Source organism: Natrix helvetica, assembly GCF_964273705.1.
Source record: "Natrix helvetica genome assembly, chromosome: 2".
Classification (NCBI taxonomy): domain Eukaryota; kingdom Metazoa; phylum Chordata; class Lepidosauria; order Squamata; family Natricidae; genus Natrix; species Natrix helvetica.
Window position 1 is genome coordinate 5,298,147 of NC_138552.1, and position 23,949 is coordinate 5,322,095.

Consider the following 23,949-nt stretch of genomic DNA (forward strand, 5'->3'; position numbering starts at 1 on the left):
GAACAAGTCCATTCTGAAACGAAACAGCCTCACTCCCAATTAGCGCTGAAAATACACCTCCGCAGATCATGAACCTGGCAGAGATGCTCTGTTTCTCTGGGAACACCTGGAGGTGAGTTGCACCATTCAAGAATGTACCTAGGTGTTGTGGCCTGTCAGCTGCCGGCCCCTCCAGCAGCCAAATCAGATGAGGAGGTGTAGGAGTCAGGGTCAGCATTAAGGCAACCTGACAGCTCCGAATGGGGAGATGAAACAGAACTGTTGGACAGTGTTGTGGCCTGCCAGCGGCCAGCAGAGCCAGCAGCAGATTCGGAGAGTGAGGAGGTTGGGGAGGAACAGGGACAGTCCTGGAGTCTGGGGAAGGCTCTGCATTGGAGGCAGAGATGGGGCCAGGGCCCTCCAACAGTTATCAGCTGCCTTCAGAATCAGAGATCAGTGGGGCAGAAGAACAGCTGCAGCCTGCTCCCAGTGTGTGTATGCGCAGAGCTGCCAGGAGAAGGCAACAGTTGAGTAACAAGGGTCGACTTGGGAGTAAAGGCACAGGTGGACAGTGAATGGCTCCTCCCATAGGGAATAAAGAGGAGTGAAAGGGGAGTGGAGTTTGCAGGAGAGAATTAGTTCGCTTAATTAGTGTGAAGATTTGTTTGTGACTCTCAGAGACACCTTGCCAAGTATTTCCTTGTACAAAGTTGCATTTGGAAGATATCAGCCTGGCAGCCCTCCAAGCCTCATAAGGTCTGTGGTTGTAAATTCACCCTTGAAAGACTGTTTGCCAGGACTTTGCTGGATGTGAATGAAAGAAATTCACATCAGTTTAATAAAAAGGGGTTTTGTCGGGAGAGGGAGTCTGCTTCATGATTTTGTGAAGCCGAGGTCAGAACAGAGAGAGAGAGAGAGAGAGTCAGAGGCAGAGCCTGGGCTGTCCATCAACCCTCAGATGGAGAGTCAACAGTCCCCAGGTCTGGAGGTGGCTGATGAGAAAGAGGAGGAAGAGCTGGGTCCAGTGCCTGACACACAGATGCATAGAAGGCAGAAGAGAGGAGAACAGTGGAAATCTATGGGCCGGTCCTTGGAGCAGAAGAGCCCCCACTGCTAGAAAAACCCCACCCTATCTCTGGGGATAAAAGGGAGGTGGCAGAGATGAATAAGTGTGGCAGATCAACTATTTATCTTCCTGCCGGACGGACTTCTTACCCTACGGTGAGAGAGAAAATTTTGCTGGGGCCGCTGATGCTCCTAATAAATGAATCATTTATTTAAATATAGGGGCAGAAGAAGTCCCCTCTGATGATGGAACTACACGGCTGTTCCCTTTCGTCCATTAAAAGTGGACCACCAAAGTTATTTGATGGACCTGCTTGGAAGTGGCACCTTGATTAAATGTCTATTGAAGCAGATGTCTTACAATCAGCACAGTTCTAACTATCACAGCAGATCACCAAACTCAAGCAGGAACAAATTATTAGATTTTAATGAAAGGATGTGGTATTTTGGGGAAAAAATATTTAACAAGTGACAACCCAGCCTTTTTCTCTTCTTCCTTGTACTGTCTTATAAATAAGTCAAGCTATTGCCTTCCAGATGAGGGGATGAATATCTGTTTTGAGTTTTTGTTTTGTATTTCCAAGGCCAATTTAAATTATTCTCCAACTTAGTCCCAAGGCTTTTGACTTGCTTTTGGGGAATCATTCTTACAGTCTAGTATAGCATAGCCTTTATTGTCATTGTACATCATGATGTCATTGTACATCATGATGTATTATACATCATGAAATTGCCTTTGAAATCATGAAAAATTCCAGAAATATACAGCCAGTGCCACAGCACAAATATAAACAACTACACTTTGTTTTGAGTGTATCTATATGAAAATTCATGATGCCAGGGAGAAAACCCTAGTGAATATATTTTGGGTGGATATTGCATATTATATCCAGCAAAATAACAATAACAATAATGATGATGATAATGAGACAGTCGACTAGCGGGTGCAGCAAAATTTCACAAACTGACTACCTACAACGCCATGACCGCGTTGCTAAGATTATTCACTGGAAATTGCTAAGATTATTCACTGGAAATTGTGCCAAAAGTTTGGATTTGAGTACAGTAAAAACCACTGGGACCATCAGGTTGAGAAGGTTTTAGAGAATGAGAAAGTCAAGATCTTGTGGGACTTCAGAATCCAGACTGACAGGCACCTGGCCTACAAAACACCTGACATAACAATAATTGAAAAGAAAAAAAAGTATGGTTCATTGACATTGCAATACCTGGTGAGGCACAAATTGAAGATAAACAGCAAGAAAAAATCACAAAATACCGGGACTTGCAAATTGAGTTGAGCGACTGTGGAAAAAGAAATCATGTGTTGTCCCAATTGTAATTGGAGCCCTTGGAGCAATACCTAAAGGGCTACCTCGCTATTTGAAAAGTATAAATTTACCTGACTTGAACATTCTGACTCTACAAAATACCACCCTACTTGGAACAACTTATATCCTCCAACGTTACCTTAACAGTTCCTAGGTCCTTGGTTAGGACTCGAGCTGTTAGGCTACCAACCAGCCCCAAAGGCTGTGAATCTCACCAAAGATGATGATGATGATGATTGATGATGATGATGATGATGATGATGATGATGATAATAATAATAATAATAATAATAATAATAATAATAATAATAATAATAATAATAATAATCGCAATACCAGGTGATAGCAGGGTCGCCGAGAAGGAATGAAAAAATTGTGAAATACCAGGACCTAAAAATTGAAATTCAACGATTATGGAACAAACCAGCAGTGGTAATTCCAGTGGTAATCGGCACACTGGGTGCTATTCCAAAAGCACTGGAATTACATTTAAAACAGTTAAAACTTGACAAAATCACCATCAGTCAAATGCAAAAAGCTGCACTGCTTGGATCTGCACGTATATTACGAAAATACGTTACGACGTCCTAGGCCTCTGGGTGGGGCCCGACTAGTAATCAATGCCAAATCCAGCGAAACAACTGGCTGCTGTGATACAATTGTATAATAATAATAATTCAGATATCACAGTTGTAGAGGGCCGAAACGTACAATTTATTGACATCCCGGTACCAGGAGATGCCAGAGTCGAAGAAAAAAAATGGAAAAAATCACAAAATATTGTGACCTGGCCATTGAAACTGCCTGATTATGGATGAAGCATGTAACAGTGATACCCATTGTCATCGGGGTACTTGACACCATGTCCAATAATTTTACACCAACAAATTGCAGCTTCCTGCAATAACACCAGCAGAACTGCAAAAAACTGTGCTACTCGGAACATCATACATTTTTAGAAGTACTTGTTTGATACCTAGGACGCTGACAGCAAACCATATCAACCATTAATACCAGTCAATGGTATTTGTGATACATTTTTGAATGTTCAGTTGACTGAGTTTCCTCTTTAATGAATTAAGTATACTAATAATAACAGCAACAAAAACAATAACGGATGCCGGCAACAACCTGCATCAACCACCAGTACCAGTCAATGGTTTTTGTGATACATTTTTAAATGTTCAGTTGACTGAGTTTCCGGTTTAATGAATAAAAGAGATAACAAAAGCAACAAAAACAACAACAACAACATGCTCTGGAGTCCAGAAACAGGCACATATTCAGACTCTCAGATCTTCCGAAGGCCCATTTTTCGCCCTCCCAGAGTCTCCTTGTGGGCCCTGCACTTCTCTGGCATCCAAAATGGGCTGAGTGGAGACTCCTCAGAGGGGCGGGGTGGGATGGGTGGAACCAGTTACAACTCCTTGCAACTACCGGTTCAGCAAACCAGATGTAAAATTAGCATCTGGTTTGCCTGAAGCGGTCCAAACTGGCTGAATCCCACCCCCGATTCCAGTAGTGAATTTGTAAGCACTTAGAAATGAACAAAGGGGTTTCACCAGGACTCTAGCATGAATTTGATAAAAATAAATCGTACCGTACAAATCTTATTACTTTTTTTATAAATTTAGTCACTGGCTTAGTAGATCAAGGAAACGTTAGGCATTTAGTGTGCTTAACATCAATAAGGCATTCAATAAAATTGACCGTAGCTTTCTATGCAAGATGAATGGTCCTACTACCAGGTAGATTTACAGTTGAACAATCATACTCAATACATAATGGGTGTATAACTTTGTGAAGGGACAAATCCAATACAACACCTTAAGGTTTTATCCTGGCTCCAGTTTTCACCCTCATTTTCATAAACGACAGAGACAACTTTACTTTACTTTACTTTATTTCAAACTTTTATACCGCCCCCTCGCCCAAAAGGGACTCGGGGCGGTGTACAGTCAGATTAAAACACATAAATATATAAAATACATACAAACATAGTTAAATACTAAGTACTTAAAAGAGGAGGCTGTAAAAAACTGTACCTAAAGTAAAGCAATTAAAACAATTTTAAAAATAACCCCTAAAAAATACCCAATTAAAAATATCTGCCAGGAGGTAAGATAAGACTATGAATGGGCCAAGCTGGCTAAACGGAACAGGTGAGTCTTCAGTTTTTGTCGGAAGGAGGGGAAGTCGGTGGTGGTTCTGATATCGGGGGGGGAGGTCATTCCAGAGGGTTGGGCCCATCACAGAGAAGGCTCTACTCCTAGGCGCCGCCCGTTGGCATTGCTTAGTGGATGGCACCAGGAGGAGTCCCTCCCTGTGAGAGCGAATTGGTCGCAGGGAAGTATGTGGTAGGATAAAAGTTATAAAAGAACACAAGCAAGTGGTCGGAGGAGGAGACCTGAACTTATTGGTTAGCCTCACATTACAATGAACTAGCACATGCATTCAATTTCACAGCCACTAAGATTGTTGGCCCAGCAGGTACAAAAACAGCCAGGGAAGTGATTGAAGTCTTAGAGATGGGCTCCTCGTTAGTGTACAGGAGTGATAATTTACCACCAGCCAATCAAGTACTTAGGAGAGGAAGACTTGGCAGCACAAGGAAACAACAGCCAACAACTTAATAGCAGACCATCAACACCCCAATCAACCAATAAGAAGCCACACTCAACTGTGCACCACATAAATACTGCACGTAGAAAAAGTCCAAAGCACACATTCCAATAGAGAGAAGTTCCCTGAGGATGAGCACCAGCACAAATTCAAAAGCTTGGAAGACTAAACCTTGGACGTGTATATGGACCTGAGATAAAAGGTATGCTTATCAAATTTGTTGGTGACACAAAGCTAGGATGGACTGCCAGCATTTGAGAAGAAAGGTTCAAAGTTCAGAATGACCTTGATAGACATTGGGCCCTACCTAACATTATACAGTTTGGTGGTGGCAAATGTAAATTTCTGCAAATAAGCAGGGGGAAAAAATCAGATGTCCAGGTACTTGATAAGTGTTAAAATATTCATGACTGTGAGAGACATGGGAATGAGGTCAGTGAATGAATAGGCATAGCAACTAAGTCAGCCAATGGGAGCTTAAACAGATCTGAGTCTGTGCAGAGAATCGAAACAGAAACTTAAGCAGTCTGTTGCTCTGAGAAGTAAACTAGCTGTCTTTCTGGGCTTGTCTGCTGAAATGGAACTAACTGCTTGTGTTTGCCTGTAACTCTCCTGCCTTGTGTTTACTTAGAAGAATCACCTGCTGGTATTGTACATTTACTCATCTATTCTTATGTATATAAAGACGTTAATGAATCCAGCTGAATCAGTTATCTGTGCGCGCTTTCTGGATTTGATTTTTCTGCAACAAACTCTGACAATAAGTGGTACTTAGCTTTTAAGAAGAATCTAGATGTCCTTGTATACACAGATGAAGCCTGAGCCAGCAGTGTGCTTCAGTTGTCTAAAGAGCTAATGCCCACTTAAACTGCATCAATAGAGATATAATGCTAAGATCATAAGATGTGGTAGTTACTATATGGCGTTGACCACACTGCACCTGAACTACTGCTCTAGATTTGGCCTCCAAAATGCAAACAGGTCACAGATAAACCCTAGAAAGAAGAGTGTTGTGGCTGACTCGCTGTGCACTTATACTCACAGCAAGTCAACAGAAACCAGGGAGTGGGGAGGGGTATGATTAGAATGTATGGGTGGCTGGGAGGGAATTGAGGAATGTATGCGCACAGTCAGTGGCCTGGGAGAAACGTGACGCTTCAAGGTTGAACAATGAGAACCTTCTGAGCTGAGCAGACTGATTCCTAAAACAAAAAAGATTGCACTGGATGGGTGGACAGTGGGTGGCCCAAGAGGGAAAGGAAGGATTTTAACTATGCAGTTGTTGTAAGAAATCTTCAGAACTGGTTTTGCTTCCACTGTGCCTATAGGAAACTGGATCTATCAGGATCCAAACCACCCCAACGAGGCTGTCGAAGTGATGTCCCGGTGTTTGGAAGCCGTCGGGGTCTGGATGGGGGACAACAGACTTAAACTCAACCCCTCCAAGACCGAGTGGCTGTGGTTACCGGCGCCTCGGTTCAGCCAGCTGACTCCATCGCTGGCCATAGGGGGCGAACAATTGTCCCCTGTGGAGCGGGCGCGCAATTTGGGCGTCCTCCTTGATGCCCGGCTGTCAATGGAGGACCATGTGGCAGCCGTGGCAAGGGGGGCGTTCCACCAGGTTCGCCTGGTGCGCCAATTGCGCCCCCTACTGGACCGGAGTGCCCTGCGCACGGTCACTCATGCGCTGGTGACGTCTCACCTGGACTACTGCAATGCTCTCTACATGGGGCTTCCCTTGGGACGCGTCCGGAGACTGCAGCTAGTTCAGAACGCAGCCGCGCGGGTTATTATGGGAAGTACACGTTACTCCCACGTAACACCTCTCCTGCGCGAGCTGCACTGGCTACCTGTGGCCTTTCGGGTGCGTTTCAAGGTATTGATCACCATCTTTAAAGCGCTCCATGGCAGTGGACCTAGTTACCTGCAGGATCGCATCCTACCACACACGTCCCTGCGACCTATCCGCTCACACAGAGAGGGGCTCCTCCTGGTGCCGTCTGCTAGTCAATGCCAGCGGGCGACACCTAGGAGTAGATCCTTCTCTGTGATGGGCCCAACCCTCTGGAATGACCTCCCCCCTGACATTCGAACTACCACCGACCTCCGTTCCTTCCGGCAAAAGTTAAAGACTCACCTATTTCAATCAGCTGGCCTGGCACTTTCTTAGTTCTACCTCCCGGGGATTTATTCATTTTAATTGGGTTTGGGGTTTTAAAAAGTTTTTAATACACTATATACTATATTTAATATTTATTATTCTATGTACAGTCTTGCAACCTCCTCCACCTACGTATTTAATTATTTAACTGTTTTGTATGTATTTTATAACGTATTTTAGTGACTGTACACCGCCCCGAGTCCCTTTCGGGAGAGGGGGCGGTCTATAAATATGAATAATAAATAAATAAATAAAGGAAAGTCATACCCTTGGTAAAATAGCAATAGCACTTAGACTTGTATACCGCTTCATAGTGCCTTTTTCAGCCCTCTCTAAGAAGTTTAGAGTCGGCATATTGCCCCCAACAATTTGAGTCCTCATTTTACCCACCTCGGAAGGATGGAAGGTGGAGTCAATCTTGAGCTTGGTGAGATTTGAACTGCTAAATTGCAGGCAGTGGCAGGCAGCAGAAGTAGCCTGCAGTACTTACTCTAACCACCGTGCCACCGTGACTCATAAATAATGTCTCTGGAGGTTTTTTTTGCTGCATATACCAGTGGGATGGTTGACAAAGAGTTAAAGAAACTAGATATGTTTAGCCAAAGGAACAAAATACTAAAGGAGACATGATGGTGATATCCCAGTATGGACTTCAACTCTTCCATTCTGGTGATGGTTTTGTCAATGCCGATGATTTTCAAGTGGTGTCCCATTTATTTTGGGATTGGGCCCAAGGCACCAATTACAATCGGTATGTCAGGCCTGCAGCCATAAATCCTTTTGCATCTTTGGCCAGCCACACTTTCTATTATTCTGCTATGCACTTTCTATTGTGGGAAAATGGGAGGGGAGATTGTAAGGAGTTAGATGATATGTAGCTATAACAAAATTCTTTCTAGAAAGCCAAGGTCGTCCTTTGTCTCTGCACCTCTGCACCTGACCGGAACTGGATGGGTAGAACTTCCAGTATGGCAGTGGAAGATTGGACCATGGGATGGACTTGTGGGTGTGGGGGCAAGATCGTGAACTTTCAGTTGGGTGGGGAAAACTGGGAAAGTTTCAAATGCAGGTTTTCCCAGATGTGTCAACATGGCTCTCTTAATAAATTGGAACTTTGAGCAATACTTTGCCTTGGACTCTGATTTAATTTTGGATGCTATTTGGAACCCTGACATGGTACTACCTTTGCTTGATTTTATTATTATGGTTCATTGCACAGTCAGCCAGGTGTTCAAAATTGATTTGGCAATATATATATATATATATATATATATATATATATATATATATATATATATATATATATATATATATATATATATATATATATATATATATATATATATATATATATATATATATATATATATATATATATATATATATATATATATATATATATATATATATATATATATATATATATATATATATATATATATATATATATATATATATATATATATATATACATACATACATACATACATACATACATACATACATACATACATACATACATACATATATATATATATATATATATATAGTTCTAGGATGTAAGCAGTTTCAACTGCCTTTTGCAATTGACTGATGGTGATTTTGACAATGTCAGTGATGTTCAGGTGGTGCTTCCTGGAACCTGTATGCAAGTTGCCCATTACAATACAGTTGCCCATTTGCTTCCTTTTGTCTTGGTCATTCTACTTCTATTTTTAATAATAATAATAATAATAATAATAATAATAATAATAATAATAATAATAATAATAATAATAATAATAATAATATTGAATTTATTAGCCGCTCCCTTTCCAGGCAGGACTCGGGGCGGCGTACACTAGAGACATATAAAACATAACACATGTGTACAAACACATAAACATACATATATACGAAGACATACATGTACGGAGGAGGTAATAAATTACAACATTTAGACAATTAAAACCATTTACATACCCCAATAATAAAACCCAATATACAATAAAAATTTAAAATTTAAAAAACAGTCGGGGAAAACGAAAAAATTACGGTTGAGCCAGGCCAGATAGTTGAAAAAGGTGGGTCTTCAACTGTACACGGAAGGAGCGGAGATCGGAAATAATCCTGATGTCACGGGGGAGGTCATTCCACAGGGCTGGGCCCATCACAGAGAAGGCTCTGCTCCTGGGTGTCGCCCCCCGACACTGTTTGGTGGACGGCACCCGGAGAAGTCCCTCTCTGTGTGAGCGAATTGGTCGTAGGGATGTGTGGGGCAGGATGCGATCCTGCATGTAACTAGGTCCTGAGCCATGAAGCGCTTTAAAGATCATAATCAAAACCTTGAAACGCACTCGGAAGACCACAGGAAGCCAGTGCAGCTCGCGCAGGAGAGGTGTTACAGGGGAGTATCTAGTCCTCCCCATAATCACCCGCGCGGCCGCGTTCTGGACCAACTGTAGTCTCCGAGTGCATCTCAAGGGAAGCCCCATGTAGAGAGCATTGCAGTAGTCCAGGCAAGACGTCACTAGCGCATGGGTGACTATTTTTTACATTGTTATTATGGTTAGTTCCACAGTCAGCCAGATGTTTTGACTGGATTCACGTTTTTGTCCACCTATTGAGTCCTTTCTCAAAGATCTGGGAGAGGCAGATGTGTTTCGATGGTGTTAAAAGTATGGTTACAGGGTGTCAGATGTTCCAAGCCAAGCTGCCTTTTGCAATTGACTGAAGGCGATTTTGACAACGCTGGTGTTGAAGCAGAGTTTCAGTAATTTTGGAGTTGCACCCAGGGCACCTGTTACTATTGGTACTACCTTGGCTTGCTTTTATTATTGTGGTTTATGGCACGGTCATCCAGGTGTTCAGACTGAATTCCAAGTCAAGCTGCCTTTTGGAATTGACTGATGGCGATTTTGTCAAAGCCAATGGTGTTCAAATAGGGTCCCAGTGTTGTTGTTGTTGTTGTTGTTGTTTTTTGTTGTTGTTCTTATTATTATTACAACTCTTTAAAACAAAACTCATTTCCTCCTGTCACTAATCCCAGGAATGTCATCCTGCCCCTCCACCCGTGTCAAATTTAAGGAACACAACGCTGGATTCCTAAATGTTTGATATGGAAATTCAATTCCAAGTGATTGCTTTCTGTGCCCTCAGGGGATGTTCCCATGCATTTTTAGTGTCCAAATCAGCTTGAGTTGAACTGAACTCGCTGGGTTTTGCAGGGGATTATTGCTGACAGACTGATGAATAATGGTAATGCTGGGGAAAAGTATATTAAGCAGTCTACTTTTACCGGTGCCAGTATCAAGAGAAAAAAAAAGAAGAAGAATGGGGAAACACCCTTTTCCCTCCCCCTTCCCATGTTATTGCAAACGCAACTGGAAACTTGCATTGAAATGCAAACTAAATGAACGAGCGAACTAGGATACAAGGACAAGAAGCAGAGAAGAGAAGGCACATCAGGTAAGTGGTGTTTATAGAACCAGGGCTTAACCAGAACCTGTCATATTTCCGGAGACACAGAAGCTTGAGGCCATTTGAAAGAAATGGAATATTTTGAGATGCCATTCCTCAGCCGGATGAAGGGTTTTGCTCATCATTAAGTAGGACAAGTTCCAAAAAAGTGGAAGGGAAGGGACGTGGGGAGGGAAAGAAAGAGCCCAGCTCATTTGTCATGCTGAAGGCGATCAAAATTCTTCATTTAACCCTGAATGAGCAAAAGTTCCTGGATGCGGCTCCTTTGAAAGGAGCAGCGGTTTGATAGAAAACACTGGGATCACACTGTTAAGGATAGATAGCGTTTATCTATCATCCCCCACCGCCCGCCTGCTTCCTTCTCCTTGCGCGTCTCAGTTTTTTTTTTTTAAATGCCTTATCAGATTTATTCGCTGTACTGTTTGGGTTTCAAAGCATCTTCAAATCCGGGCACTTCTAATGTAATTCAAGCTTTTGACTCAAAGGCTCACCCTCAGATATTAAATCAACAGAGAGCTTCGTACTGCCACCTTTAGCACTGGGCGATGATTGAATTCATAATTTCAGAAGGCGGCTGCATAAATACATCGCCTCTAATCAAGCCAAAGGATAATCCAACTACATTGAAGCAGAAGATGGGAAGTTGAGCCCAAAGAGAAATGTGAGTTCTCTCTGAGAGTATATTCCTGAAAGTATAGTTTCTATAGATTCTATCTTTTCTGTTTCTGGATAATTTAGAGAGAGCCAGTTTGGAGAACTGGTTATAGTGCTGGCCTAGAAACCAGGAGACTGTGAGTACTAGTCCCGCTTTAGGCATGAAAGCCAGCTTAGTGACTTCAGCCCAATCACCAGAAGACGGTGAGTTCTAGTACTGATTTAGGTATGAAAGACAGTTGAATGTATTTGGATCAATCACCAGGAGACTGGGAGTTGTAGTCCTGCTTTAGGCACCAAAGAATGCTGGGTAATTGGGGCCAATCACCAAGAGAATGTGAGTTCTAGTCCTGGGTTATGCATGAAAGCTGGCTGGGTGACTTTGGGCCAATCACCAGGAGACAGCGAATTCTAACCCTACCTTAGGCACCAAAACAGTTGGGTAATTTGGCTAATCATAAACAGACTGTGAATTCTAGTCCTGCCTTAGGCATGAAAGACAGTTGAGTGTGTTTGGGCCAATCACCATGAGACTGTGATGTCTGGTCCCACCTTTGGTTCCACTTATGGACACAATTGAGCACAACATTTCCATCACTAAATAAGACAGTAGTTAATTGAGTTTTACTCCATTTTACTACCTTTCTTATTATGGTTGTTAAAGAATGGAGTGGAATGGAATGGAATGGGAATAGAATGGAATAGAATAGAATACTTGGAAGGGACCTTGGAGGTCTTTTAGTCCAAGCTCCTGCTCAGACAGGAAATCCCATACCATTTCAGACAAATAGTTGCCCAATATCTTCTTCAAAGCCTCCAGTGATGAAGCATTCACAACTTCTGGAGGGAAATCATTCCATTGGTTATTGTCCTCAGTGTTAGGAAGTTTCTCCTTAATTCCAGATTGCTTCTCTCCTTGATTAGTTTCCACCCATTGTTTCTTGTCCTGCCTTCTGGTGCTTTGGAAAATAAGTTGACCCCCTCCTCTTTATACAATACAATACAATACAATACAATACAATACAATACAATACAATACAATACAATAGTAGAGTTGGAAGGGACCTTGGAGGTCTTCTAGTCCAACCCCCTGCCTAGGCAGGAAACCCTATACCATTTCAAACAAATAGCTATCCAACACCTTCTTAAAGACTTCCAGTGTTGGAAGATTCACAACTTCTGGAGGTAACTTCTGTTCCACTGATTAATTGTTCTAACTGTCAGGAAATTTCTCCTCAGTTCTAAGTTGCTTCTCTCCTTGATTAGTTTCCACCCATTGCTTCTTGTTCTACCCTCAGGTGCCTTGGAGAACAGTTTGACTCCCTCTTCTTTGTGGCAACCCCTGAGATATTGGAACAATGCTATCATGTCTCCCCTAGTCCTTCTTTCTCTTAAGCTAAACATACCCAGTTCCTGCAACCGTTCTTCATATGTTTTAGTCTCCAGTCCCCTAATCATTTTTGTTGCTCTTTTCTGCACTCTACACATCTTTTTTACATCGTGGCGACCAGAACTGAATGCAGTATTCCAGGTGTGGCCTTACCAAGGCATTATAAAGTGGTATTAACACTTCACGTGATCTTGATTCTATCCCTCTGTTGATGCAGCCTAGAACTGTGTTGGCTTTTTTGGCAGCTGCTGCACACTGCTGGCTCATATTTAAATGGTTGTCCACTTGGACTCCAAGATCCCTTTCACAGTTACTACTACTGAGCAAGGTATCATCTATACTGTACCAGTGCATTCCATTTTTGTTGCCTAAATGTAGAACCTTACTCTTTTCACCATTGAATTTCATTTTATTAGATAGTGCCCAATGTTCAAGTTTGTCAAGATCCTTCTGTATCTTAAGCCTATCTTCTGGAGTGTTGGCTATTCCTGCCAGCTTGGTGTCATCTGCAAATTTGATGAGTTCCCCATTTATTCCCTCATCCAAATCATTGATGAAGATGTTGAAGAGTACTGGGCCTAAAACAGAGCCTTGGGGTACTCCACTGCATACTTCCCTCCATGTAGATGCAGTTCCATTGAGGACTGCACGTTGAGTGCGGTTGGTCAGCCAGTTACGAATCCATCTGGTGGTGATGCTGTCTAACCCACATTCTTCTACTTTATTTATTTATTTATTTTATTTATTTAATTAGCGCTTATAGACCGCCCCCTCTCCGCCCTGTGAGAGCGAATTGGTAGCCTAGTAGTAGGTTATGGTCTACCTTATCAAAAGCCTTACTGAAGTCCAAGTAAACTATATCGATGGCATTCCTCTGGTCCACTAATTTTGTCACATTATCAAAGAATGAAATAAGATTAGTCTGGCATGATCTGTTTTTGACAAATCCATGTTGGCTTTTGGCTATTACTTTGTTTGCTTCTAGGTGTTCTCAAATTCGTTGCTTGATTATTTTTTCCAGAATCTTTCCTGGTATTGAGGTCAGGCTGATAGGTCTGTAGTTTCCTGGATCTAATTTTTTCCCATTTTTGAAGATGGGAACCACATCAGCTCTTTTCCAGTCCTCTGGTAGTTCCCCAGTGTTCCAGGATCTCTGAAAGATATAATTCAGTGGTTCTGAGATCTCGTCTGCTAGTTCCTTCAGAACCCTGGGGTGTAATCCATCCGGTCCTGGTGATTTGAACTCATCTAGGGTAGACAGGTGCTCACTTACCATTTTCTTCCCTATTTCAATTTGTGTTCCTAATCTGATTTTTGTGGTGCTGCTTTTGATAGGTTGGACTGTTTTATCCCTTTGTGTAAAGACAGATGCAAAACATGAGTTAAATAGTTCTGCTTTGTGGCAGCCCCTCAAATACTGGAAGACTGCTATCCTGTCACCCCTAGTCCTTCTTTTCTCTAGACTGGCCATGCCCAATTCCTGCAACTGTTCTTAATAAGTTTAGTCTCCAGGTCCTTAATCAGCTTAATTGCTCTTTGCACTTTGGTTCCAAACTCTCAACAATATTTTTGTTATGTCGATGCTTGGGTGGTTTATAGGTGGGGAATCTTTGGTGTGTGGGAGTGTGTTTGTGGATTGTCATGTGTTTTGGGCCTGGTTGTTGGGTGCTATGTGAATTTTGTTGTATGGGTATACTGCGTATATACGTGCAATGACAATAAAGTATTCTAGAAAACTAGATACCGTATTCCAGGTGTCGCCTTATTAAGGCTTTGTAAAGCAGTACTAATACTTTCATTCATTCATCTGATTTATATTCTGCTTTCCCTCCAGAAAGTCAAGACAGACAGCAAGAACATGTTGGCTATTCTATGACACATAAAATTGAGATGTAAAATCATGCATAATAATTTCAAGTGATGAACATTGCAATGTAACAGGAACTATCAGCACCTTGGACAGTGCAAAACTGGTGAGACTGGATGGGGAGCTGTTTTAAGGTAAAGATTCCCCTCACACATATGTGCTAATCATTCCCAACTCTAGGGGGCAGTGCTCATGTCTGTTTCAAAGCCGAAGAGCCAGCACTGTCTGAAGCTGTCTCCTTGGTAATGTGGCTGTCATGACTATACGCACGAAACATTGTTACCTTCCCACCAAAGTGGTTCCTATTTTTCTACTTACATTTTTACATGCTTTTGAACTGCTAGGTTGGCAGAAGCTGGGACAAGTAACGGGAGCTCACTCCATTACTCTAGGGATTTGAACCGTCGAACTGCCAATCTTCCTGACAAGCTCAGCATCTTAGCTACTGAGCCACTTAGCCACTTCTCCCCTTTTGGAGAATTATTTTACCAAACCTGATGTTTCTCAAGGTCTTCAGAATGCCGATAAGTTCAGTGTTCTGACATCTTTAGCTTTTTGCATCCAGAATTTAGTTCTTGCGGATTAATTTCAAATATTTCAGCTCTCTTTTTAATTTCCTGATTCTGCTTGGAGTGTGGGGGGAAGAGATAAACCCTCAACCCCATTGCAAGCTGAAGATAATATCCTTGGACTAGAACGTTGCAGAATGGAGGATGTGACCTTCTGCAGAAATAACAAAACCAGTAAATTATCTGACTCCCTTCCTTCTTGGTTTAGTTTCTGAAGGATAAGATGTCTCAGCAACAATTCACTGCGAGGTAAATTTGAAAGACAATAACTGGCCTTCGAAACTGAATGAGGTTTTAATCTGGAGCACTTCTCTCCTAATCTAACATAATAAATATTAGATTCCTTTTCATTTTTAAAAAATAAGCATTGGCATTTTTATTTCATCTACAATATTACAAAGAAACATCTAGTTGCCTACAATCATAGAATATTTGTAGCTCAAGGTTGAACTGTGTAGTCTTTAGTGTTCTCAATTGTTTTCTTGCAGATGTTTCATGACCCTGCTCAGTAATATCATCAATGCTAGAAGGGAGTAGGGGTTTCTCTCTGTTTTTATGTACTAGTGGTTCCCGTGTTGGTGGGCATGTTCTAAGGCAGTGATGCTAACCTTTTTGTCATTGTGTGCCAAAAGCACATACAATACCAATACCAATGAAGAAGAAAAATAACAGCTCCCAAAAGAAACCAGCATGGCTGCATAAAGAACTCTCTGACAAATTGAAAGACAAAAAAGATAAGTATAAAAAGTGGAAAGAGGGGGACATAACTAAGGCAGAATATCAGCAAATAGCCCGAGCCTGTAAAGATGAAGTGAGGAAAGCTAAGGCTCACAATGAAGAAAGGTTTGCTACAAAAGTAAAAAAAAATAACAAAAAAGCTTCTTTCAACATGTTAAAAACAAGAAAAGAGGTAAGGAAACAATTGGTCCATTGCTGGGAGAAAGTGGCAAGAAGTTGACAAGCAACAGGGAGAAAGCAGAACTATTTAACTCATTTTTTTTGCATCTGTCTTTACACAAAGGGGGGGAAAACCAATCCAACCTATCAAAAGCAGCACCACAAAAATCAGATTAGGAACACAAGTTGAAATAGAGAAGAAAATAGTAAGTGAGCACCTGTCTACCCTAGATGAGTTCAAATTACCAGGACTGGATGGATTACACCCAAGGGTTATGAAGGAACTAGCAGACGAGATCTCAGAACCATTGAACTATATCTTTCAGAGATCCTGGAGCACAGAGGAACTGCCAGAGGATTGGAAAAGAGCTAATGTGGTTCCCATCTTCAAGAAAGGGGAAAAAAATACATCCACGAAACTATAGACCTATCAGCCTAACCTCAATACCAGGAAAGATTCTGGAAAAGATAATCAAGCAACAAATTAGTGAACATCTAAAAGTAAACAAAGAAATAGCCAAAAGCCAATATGGGTTTGTCCAAAACAGATCATGCCAGACTAATCTTATTGCATTCTTTGACAAAGTGACAAAATTGGTGGACCAATGCCTTCAATATATAGTTTACTTGGACTTCAGTAAGGCTTTTGATAAGGTAGATCATAATCTACTACTAGATAAAGTAGAAGAATGTGGGTTGGACAGCATCACCACCAGATGGATTTGTAACTGGCTGACCAACCGCACTCAACATGTAGTCCTCAATAGAACTGCATCTACGTGGAGGGAAGTATGCAGTGGAGTATGTCCCCATGTGTCCCATCCCTGGCACATGTGTATTTGACCCCTGCGTGCACCCTATGAATGTGCACGCAACCCCCTATGCATGCACATGCACCCCCACCCACCCATTTCGACTTCCAGGTTGGTGCAGGAGGACTTCCAGTCCCCAAACATCCCCCTATGCCTCGTTTTAGGCCTGGAGGGCCTCCTGCATCAACCTGGAAGTCAAAAAAAGGTGCAGGGGGGCCTCAAAATGCAATGCAAGTGCCCCAATTCATGCACCCTACTCCCCTACACATGCATACATGTGTCCATTGCATGCACCATCACCACCCCAGGCATGTGTACCATAGGTTCACCATCACAATTTTCAGGGGTTCCTTGATTAGGCTGTTGTTTATTCTGGGGTCTTTGCTGCTCTCTCAGATTGTTCATCTTCTTGCAGATATTTCATTGCCCAACTAGGTAACATCATCAGAGCGAGAAGGGAGCAGGGTTTTGCTTTCTATTTATTTACAATGGCTGAGCCTGTCCATATTGGTGGAAGTGTTCTTGATCTTGGCCCTTTGTCTATACTCTTGTTTACTGTTTGATTGTTTAACCTGACTTTACCACGAAAAATAGCATAACAAAAAGCTGCGAGGAAGCAGTCTGCCTGCAAAATGGCCAGCACTGGTGCTCTGTCCATTTAAGATCAGTCTTTAAACCATACCAGCAACTAGTGGTTGTAAAAGTGAGGAGAAAGGCAGCTAGGTGTGGTGCTGTTGAAGTTGGAGTGAGAGGAATCATGGTTTGTGTTGGCTTGGGAAATTAAAACAGTCTGAGGGAGCCTAAGGACAATAGAAGGAGAAAGCCTCCAAATCAACCTGGCTCTACAGTCAGTGGTAACCATTTGGTTGTTAGCACTCTCCCTGAGAGTCATTGAGGCCACTTGGAGGTTTATCTGTGCCTCCGGGGTCAACTTAGTGGTGCAAATAATGAGCGGCACAGATAAACTTGCAAGTATTCCTCAATGATTCCCAGAAAGGAATCACTCAGGAAGCTCAAACTGCCCAAGGAGCTGCTGATACAGTTCTGTAGAGGAATTATTGAGTCTGACATCTGCACCTCCATAACTGCCTGGCTTGGTTCTGCAACCCAACAAGACAGACACAGACTTCAGAGGATAATTGAACTGCAGAAAAAACAATTGCTACCAATTTGCCTTCCATTGAGGACCTGTACACTGCACGAGTCAAAAGAGGGCCGTGAAAATATTTAGAGACCCCTCGCATCCTGGACATAAATTGTTTCAACTCCCACCCTCAAAACGATATTATAGAGCACTGCACACCAAGACAACTAGACACAAGGACAGTTTTTTTCCCCCAAACGCCATCACTCTGCTTAACAACTACCGTATTTTTCGGGGTATAAGACTCACCAGAGTATAAGACACACCAAGGTTTTCAAGGGGCATTTTCTTTAAAAAGTAGGTAGATAGAGAGAGAGAGAGAAAGAGAGAGAAATACAGTAGGTAGGTAGGGAGAGAGAGAGAGTAGATAGATGTTTCCAGGTGTATTTATCCATGTGCTGGAGAAGGAAATTGCTGACAATCTGCAGCACCTAAGACTTTGTTTCTGCTGGCACAGCACTTGATCAATCTAATTCTCATCAATCAATTAAAGACCTTTCCAAAAGGGAAAAAAATGCACTCTGGAAACCACCCCAAAACGGCCCATTTTTTTGCAAAAACAGGCCTGTTTTTGGTTACAAAACTGCATGCATAGCCTTATGGAGGCTTATAGAGTGCTGCTGGTGGATGGGGGGGGGGGGACAAAAAATGGCCCATGGTTTGCTAATTTTTGCCCTCCCCAGCCCCCAGGAGCTCTCTGAAAACCTCCGTAAGGGTATGCAGGGCCATTTCAGTGAATGGGGGAGGGGCTTCGGGAAGCAAAAAATGCTGTATTCGATGTATAAGACGCATCCAGATTTTCAGCCTCTTTTTTGAGGAAAAAAGGTGTGTCTTATAGTCTGAAAAATACGGTAATTCCCTCACCACTGTCAAACCATTCACTAAGGCTGCATTTCTATTACTATTAGTCTCCTCATTGTTCCTATCAGCCATCTCCTCCCACTTATGACTGCAGGACTTTAAACTTTGTTGCTCGAATCCTTACGATTGATACTGATTGTTTTCTGATTGCTTATTTGTACCCTATGACTATCACTAAGTGCTGTGCCTTATGATTCTTGATGAATGTACCTTGTCTTTTTATGTACACTGAGCGCTTATGCACCAAAGACAAATTCCTTGTGTGTCCATTAGAGTGCTAATGACTAGATGACTGCAAGGAATATACAGTAAACCCTCCACCATTCAGTCAGAATTGAAGAAGCTTCTTGGACGAGAAGGGAAACGTCTTCAAGAAAAAAAAAAGAGAAAGTCCATTTGTCTCTTGAAAAAGCATTTTTGGAATAATCATAACTTGGATGACTGAGAATCTCCAGGGACAGGAATGAGATGATTACATTTCTTAAATTGAAGTTTCATTATAGGGAATCCACCCAGACTGGCCTGCCACACAATTTAAGCAATGGGGAAAAACAGTTGCCTGTGGTTCCCCCCCCCCCCTCTCAAGTTCAAAATTAATTGCACCACAAAGTCAGGAGAAAGCATTAAGAAACAAATGGAAATAATAAGCACAAAGATCAGGAAGAAATAGAAAAAGGGGGGAGGGGTGAATGACTTTAAAACTTAATTTAATAATGTGTGTTACAGATGCTGAAAAATGCATTTACTTTTGAACTGGCAGGCCTGTGTTATTGTGAAGTAGAATTTAACTGTAATGGGGTTTATGCTTCATCAACTGCAATAATTATTTTTCTCGATTTTGCCCTGGCCATTTTGTGTAATGATTTCTAGCTGTGCATTTGCAAAATACATGAAAGAGAGAGAGAGAGAGAGAGAGGGAGGGAGGGAGGGAGGGAGGGAGAGAGAGAGAGAGAGAGAGAGAGAGAGAGAGAGAGAAGGGGGCAGAGATTGCACATTGATAACTACAAATATGCATCTTATTTACTCCCTGTTGTAATTTCTTTTCTTTCAGAAAACTACAAATTCCTCCAACCAACAGCTCGATCCCCAACAGTTCAACTTATAGTCCAGATAAGTCTAAGGATCCAAATTGAAAAATGCAAGAAACAGAATCTTTGCATAGCTTCTTTGAAAGATTGGAAGCCCCAAAGCTAACACAGCATGATGTGAGATTACAGGCAGATGTAAGTTAGAGAAAAACCAGAGCTTGGCATGTTTCTTTTCTCTCTCTCTTTTAATTTTTGTTTCTTAGTGCATTCATTTCTCTCCGCTTTTATTTACTTTGCACAAACACCAGAAAAAGTCAGCTCCATGACAGCGTCTGGAGAAAGCATGAAGCTACAATTTCTGAATCCCTCTTCTGTTGTGGTCTGTCAGGGGCCAGCAGAGCTGGCAGTAGTTTCGGACAGTGAGGAGGTTGGGGAGGAACATGGGACAGTCATGGAGTCTGGGGAAGGCTCTGTGTCGGAGGCAGAGATGGGACCAGAGCCGTATGCCAGCTATCAGCTGCCTTCAGAGTCAAACATCAGTGAGGCAGAGGAACAGCTGGAGTCTGTTCCCAGAGTGCACATGTGCAGAGTTGACAGACGAAGAGAACAGCTAAAAAACAGGGGTCAACTTGGGAGTAAGGCCACAGGTGGACAATGAGTGGCCCCTCCCAGAGGAAATAATAGAGGAGCGAAAGAAGAGTGGAGTTTGCAGGAGACAATAGTTTGCTTAATTGGTTCGTGACTCTCCAAGGCTCCTTGCCAAGTTTTGCAGATATCGTCCTGGCAGCTCTCCAAGCCAGGTAAGGTCTGTGACTGTAAATCCTCCCTTGAAAGACTTTGCTGGATGGGAATGAGCAGAATTCACAGTCAATTAATAAAAAGGCTCTTTGTCAAGACAAGGAGTTTCCTGTATGTTGTTGGGAAGCCTCGGTTAGAACATCTTCCTTTATAGAAGAAGGGATGGTAGAATTGGAGGTGGAGTTAAAAGGGAAATTAGCCTAGAATCCCAACATATCCACAAGCAAGTTCACCCCCCACACACTTGAGTGCCTTTGAACCTAACCTAACTCTAAGGAGGTTCCAAACATTAGTTGAGAAGATTCCTGAGTGTTAACCCTGAAGTGCGTCTTGGAGTCATCTTGGAGGCCTCAGTGTTGCCACACACGGAGGGAGGGAGTGAGGAAATAGCTAGATGAGGTTTTGTAGCCAGAACAATAATGTTTTCCTGTGGGAACAAAGGACATTCTCACAGGCGGCTGACCAGAGGAGGAGTGAAGTAACCAAACAACCAGCCAGCACCTTGATTGGGCAGCGTGATCAATGACTTGGGGGAAAGGGGAAAACTTTGATCTTTTAGTTAGGCGAAAGTCGTGGGAACTTTCAGAGTCAGCTTTCACCAGTTGTACCAATATGATGTATCCAAAAAATTGTCCTTTGAGGAATCTACCTGCCTCGGAGTCTTGTTTTCCATGGGTGCAATACTTGGAACGCTGACACTGTGCATTGGCTTTTACAAAACAGCAGTTTAATTGAACTTACATGCATGGAACTCTTTTTCACATCTTTTTTTCCCCCTTTTAAAAGCTACCATATTTTTGGGAGTGTAAGATGCACCTTTTTCCCCTCAAAAAAGAGGGTGAAAATCTGGGTGCATCTTATACACTGAATACAGAATTTTTGACCGCCCGAAACCCACCCCCCCTTTGCAAAAAATGGCTGTTTTTCTCTCTCTCATCGTGTATTTCATGTATATTTATGTATTTATGTATTTAAACTTATTAGTCGCCCCCTCTCCCCACAGGGACTCGGGGCGACGTACACAAGCAACAGTCAGCACAGTGTCATACAGAGGAGGTAAAAAATAAATAAATAATTACAATACTGAAAAAGGTTAAAACCCCAATAACATTAATAGTTTAAAAACTAAAATTGACAATTAAAAATGACCTAGGGGTGGAAAAGTTGTCGAATTATGCCAGGCCGGCTAGCCGAAACAGGTGGGTCTTCAGTTTACTGCGGAAGGAGCGGAGATCGGTTGTTGTTTTAATGTCTGGGGGGAGGTCGTTCCAAAGGGTAGGGCCCCCCACAGAGAAGGACCTACTCCTGGGCACCGCCCTCTGACAATCTCTAGAGGATGGCACCCGGAGGAGACCCTCTCTGTGTGAGCGAATGGGTCGCAGGGATGTATGGGGCAGGACACGATCCCACAGGTAACTAGGCCCTATGCCATGGAGCGCTTTGAAGATGGCAACTAACACCTTGAAGCGCACCCGGTAGGCCACAGGAAGCCAGTGCAGCTCGCGCAGGAGCGGTGTTATATGGGAGAACCTCGATCTCCCCATAATTACCCGCGCGGCTGCATTCTGGACCAACTGCAGTCTCCGGGTGCACCTCAAGGGGAGCCCCATGTAGAGAGCATTACAGTAGTCTAGGCGAGACATCACCAGCGCGTAAGTGACTGTGTGCAGGGCCTCCCGGTCCAAAAGGGGTCGCAATTGGCGCACCAGGCGAACCTGGTGGAACGTCCCCCTCGCCATGGCTGCCACATGATCTTCCATAGCCAGCTGGGCATCAAGGAGGACGCCCAAATTGCGTGCCCGTTCCACCGGGGCTAATTGTTCATCCCCGATGGCCAGCAATGGAATGTGCTGGTTGTACCGGGGTGCCAGAAGCCACAGCCACTCTGTCTTGGAGGGGTTGAGCTTGAGCCTGTTGTCACCCATCCAGACCCGCACGGCTTCCAGACAACGGGACATCACTTCAACAGCCTCGTTGGGGTGGTTTGGGGTGGAAATATACAGCTAAGTGTCATCAGCGTACAGATGATATCTCACCCCAAAACCACGGATGATCTCGCCCAGCGGTTTCATATTTGGGTTGAACAGGAGAGGCGAGAGGATCGACCCCTGTGGGACCCCACAAGTGAGGGGCCTCGGGGTCGACCTCTGCTCCCCTGTCAACACACATTGTGTCCGGCCAGAGAGGTAGGAGCGGAACCACCGCAATACGGTGCCCCCGATCCCCAACCCCTCCAGACGGCGCAATAGGATACCATGGTCGATGGTATCGAAAGCCGCCGAGAGGTCTAATAGGACAAGGATGGAGGAACAACCCCCATCCTTTGCCCTCCAGAGATCATCCACCAACGCAACCAAGGCCGTCTCCGTGCTGTGACCGGGTCGGAAGCCGGACTGGCGCGGGTCTAGATAATCATCTTCCTCCAGGTGACGCGGGAACTGCTGAGCCACCACACTCTCAACAACCTTCGCTAAAAAAGGAAGGTTGGAGACAGGACGATAATTTGCTAGCTCCATTGGGTCCAGAGAAGGCTTCTTGAGCAGGGGTCTCACCACCGCTTCTTTCAAGGCAGTTGGTAAAAGGCCCTCACCCAACGAAGCGTTCACCAGTCCCAGTAGCCAGCCTCGTGAACCCTCCCAGGAAGCCAGTACCAACCAGGAGGGGCACGGGTCCAATAAACATGTGGTGGCTCGCAGTCGCCCGCGCAACCTGTCCAAATCTTCGGTAACAACAGGGTCAAACTCCTCCCAGCATGGAATCTCAAGACTAGCCTCGGACGCCCCCCCTGGAGCACTGGAGTGGGTCCACCCCCTCCGGATCTGATCAATTTTATCCTGCAGGTATTCCCCAAACTCCTCTGCCCTGCCCTGCAATGGGGGGTCCCGTTGTCCCTGCGACAGCAGGGAGTGGGTCACCCGAAACAGGGCGGCAGGGCGGTTCTCTGCGGTTGCTATAAGGGTGGCACAATATTGACGTTTGGCCACCCTTATTGCCACAAGGTAGGTCCTTAAGTAGGCTCTTACCTGTGTTCGATCGGATTCGGAGCGGGAGGATCTCCACTTGTTCTCTAGGCGTCTCCTGTGGCGTTTCATCGCCCTTAGCTCCCCGTTAAACCAGGGGGCCCGGGTCGATCGTTGCCATCGGAGAGGCCGCAAAGGCGCAACCTGGTCCAAGGCTCCGGCGGCCGCACTGTTCCACGCGGCCACCAGGTCCTCTGCCCGGGAGCGGGACAGGTCTGCAGGAGGTGGCCCAAGCTCCGCCTGGAACCTATCTGGTTCCATCAGACGCCTGGGGCGGAACCATCTGGGACCA